This window comes from Pezoporus wallicus, unplaced genomic scaffold (assembly GCF_028554395.1).
Source record: "Pezoporus wallicus isolate ANWC-B61680 ecotype Strahan unplaced genomic scaffold, APGP_CSIRO_Pwel_v1 contig_6564, whole genome shotgun sequence".
NCBI classification, from domain to species: Eukaryota; Metazoa; Chordata; class Aves; order Psittaciformes; family Psittacidae; genus Pezoporus; species Pezoporus wallicus.
The window spans coordinates 534,943-538,814 of record NW_026640748.1 but is presented as its reverse complement, the minus strand read 5'-3'; positions in this window follow the sequence as shown (position 1 = coordinate 538,814).

Sequence of the window (3,872 nt, the reverse complement as noted above, 5' to 3'; positions counted from 1 at the left end):
TCTGAGAAACTGAACAATTTGGAGAAACCTCAATGTTGTCTTCAAATACAATTTTGGTCGATAACTTCATATGTGTTTCCTGTTCTCCTTCCACAAAAAAAAACCCAAAACAAAACAAACAAAAAAACCCCAAACAAAACCCAACCTCTCAGTCTATTGAGGTATTGAGGCAGTTTGTAGAGACACCACAGACAAAGCCTAAAGAGCGCCTGCAACACAGTGGGTGTGTGGTAGGAGCCTTGCTTAGTATGTTTAAGGTAACCAGGGGGTGAATCCAAGACTTGGAGGAATAGATAGATTGGTTGAAATAAGAACTGCTAATTGAAAAAGCAAGAGGGGTAGTGCAACCACAAGCTTTATGGGCCGTCACCTAAGCAGCATCAGGGTGGCAGAAAAAAAAAAATAAAAAAATGAGGCAGTGATGCAGCAAACTCCTCAACTGTTATCAATGTGCAGTTTAACCTGTCTGCTTCTCAAGAACTGATAACCTGGGGGAGGGGGTATATTTGTGTCCTCCTGCCTACAGGACCATGGCAACTGCCTGCAAAGTTTGTCAAGTCTTGCCATGAGCTGGACAGACGAATGGAAAAACCTGATGCCTCAGCTACAGGAGCTGACTGTGAATACCCCAAGCAGAATGAGATAGAGGAAGAGAAAAACGAATGACTGCAAAACATCACTTGGGGGCAACTGCAAAGTAACATCCTGAATATGCGTGCTTGTAAAGTAGCTATTATTAGAGGCTGTGACTTTGTGTATAAAACCACCTGTATTTACTAGCTAGTTGCTAATGAGGAACTACACCTTGTATTGTATAGATTTGTCACTTGTAAAAGAGATGTTAGAGTATGGAAATTTGCAGTAGCTGCTAGAAAATGCTAAGGCAAAAGCTGGAAAGATTCTAATACAATGGTAGTCTTATAAAGCAGGTGATGGAACAAATTAAGAGGGGGGGAGAATTCCACTGGTAAGAAATTTCTTTGGCTAGTCCCTCACTGCCATCAGCATCTTCAACTGCTGCTGCACCCTGTAATAGTTACTCTGCTAATGTAAATTTGCATGTGCCTTGCTGTAGTAGTGACTTGTTACTGGATGAAGCAGGTGAAACTGCATTGACAACAAGGTGCAAGGACTGAGGCTGACAAAATGCCTGCTACCACAATCAAGGGCAAGACTGGGTTGGCCTCTGTGTTTGCCACCAAGAAGAACCTTTATCTCCGCTGTTGGCTGCAACCCAGCAGGCGTGGAGCGGTGGGTGACACATGCCATGCCAGACCTTGATGTGAAGGATGGCCTCCCCTGTTATCAGAGAGCCATACAGCAGAAAAAAGGGGCAGGCCCAGCAGCCTGTAGTTGGCATGTGTTGGAGATATAATCTAGCCCAAATCCCCTGCTCAAGTAGGGTCACCCAAACCATATATAAAACATAAAGGGGGAGATGTGGAGACAGTGTTCTCGTGGAAGAATGCATAATTAGTACATAAACTCTGAATAATCCTGAAAGATACAGCAAGGCCATGAGAGGCCCGAAGAAGCTTAAGCAAGCAAGATAAGAGGCTGGAATTCACTGAGTTAATTAGAACTGTGGACTGTTGGCAAGCTTTCGAGGTCGAGTTCTCACACCTGTGCTTAACCAATTATATGTTAGTCACTAAGGGTCTTCAAGACATGTATCCAATCATAATATGCCAAATCACTGTAAGTGCATGTAAGAAATAGTATATAAGGAGTTAAGGCTTTGTAATAAATTTGGCAATCGCTTGATCACATTGATCGTCTCTGCGTTGTCTGTGACTCCCGCGTCAACAAACTTCTTCCTTATATCCAATCTAAACTTCCTCTTTAAGTTTTAACCTGTTACCCCTTGTCCTATCACTACAGTCCCTAATGAAGAGTCCCTTTCCAGCGTCCTTGTAGCCCCCCTTCAGATACTGGAAGACTGCTATGAGGTCTCCACGCAGCCTTCTCTTCTCCAGGCTGAACAGGCCCAACTTTCTCAGCCTGTCTTTATGCAGGAGGTGCTCCAGTCCCCTGATCATCCTCATGGCCCTCCTCTGGACTTGTTCCAACAGTTCCATGTCCTTTTTATGTTGAGGACACCAGAACTGCACACAGTACTCCAGGTGAAGTCTCATGAGAGCAGAGTAGAGGGGCAGGATCACCTCCTTCGACCTGCTGGTCACGCTCCTTTTGATGCAGCCCAGGATACGGTTGGCTTTTTGGGCTGCAAGCGCACACTGCTGGCTCATGTTCATTTTCTCATCGACCAGCACCCCCAAGTCCTTCTCTGCAGGACAGCTCTGAATCTCTTCTCTGCCCAACCTGTAGCTGTGCCTGGGATTGCTCTGACCCAGGTGTAGGACCTTGCACTTGTCATGGTTAAACTTCATGAGGTTGGCATCAGCCCACCTCACAAGCGTGTCGAGGTCCCTCTGGATGGTTTTGCACAAGTCCAGGTAGATGACGTCAACTGCTCTATCCCTGTCCATCAGTTCTGTAGCCCCATCAGAGAAGGCCACCAGATTGGTCAGGCAGGATTTCCCCTTAGTGAAGCCATGCTGGCTGTCACCAAGCACCTTGTTGATTTTCATGTGCCTTAGCATGCCTTCCAGGAGAATCTGCTCCAAGATTTTGCCAGGCACAGAGGTGAGACTGACTGGTCTGTAACTTCCCGGGTCATCCATTTTCCCCTTCTTGAAAATGGGGGTTATATTTCCCTTTTTCCAGTTGTCGGGAACTCCACCTGACTGCCATGATTTTTCAAATGTGATGGCCAGCGGCTTAGCAACTTCATTTGCCAGCTCCTTCAGGACCCGCGGATGGATTTCATCATGTCCCATGGACTTCTGCACTTTCAGGTTCTTAAGATGGTCTTGAACCTGATCCTCTCCTACAGTGGGCCTAAGGTCTTCATTCTCACAGTTTTGATATTTTCTCATGAAAATTTCTCAATTTTCTCATAAATTTTCATAAATTTTTTTTTAAAAACCCTTCACTTCTGTATTTTTATCTGTATTCTTATCCTTAGATTCTTGGATTTAACATGATCTGCATTTTTTTCATCATTCAGTTGAAATAATATTCTTTTCTAGTTGTCCTGTATTTCCATTATTTCACCTGCTTTTTTTCCTGAGATCATCATCTTGACCCTATTGAAATTTGAAGCAAATGCCTTATTTTTCACAACATGATTTATCCTATGCCTAGTAGGCAGAAAAAGTTTCTCCTTTCTTTGATGTATGTCTTACAGAAATATTCAGCTACAGAGCCTCACATGCACCCCTTCTTCAGCCCTGTATGCTATCCAGATCAGTATGGCTCTGTGCATTTATCCATTATCCCAGCAAGTTATGACTTATGGGACTTGCATTTTAGTTCTGGTGACTAATGTTTTCTGTTACTAGCTGTTTCTTATTTATCCCTAGTTTCTTTCTTGAAACAGTTATTCATTCACTAAAGTATGAAACATCTTCCCATGCTAAAAAGTAAGCTATTTTCAGAAGCTGAGGAGTGGGAACTCCAGATAGGACCTTCACATTTACCTCTCCCACAGTTTGAATTCCCAGGTCTGGTTGCCTTTGTAAACTAACTAGTTAATGAGCTACTTTACTTTTAATGTGACATCCTAAACCCTAGGTAGATTTCATCTGTGTGCAGTATGACTGCCCAGCAGGTAAGCCATGGCCCTCTACACTCAAAGAAAGACGCTGCTTCCTACCCTGCTCCATGCTGTAACTGTCCTCTGCCAGCTCAAGCCCAGAAGCTGTATGTTGGGTTTCAGCTGCAGTGCACCAAATTGAATTGTTTGCAGCAGATCTAATTAGGTTACATGAGATACTGCATGATGCGGTTGTATTTTTCCTGTCCCATAC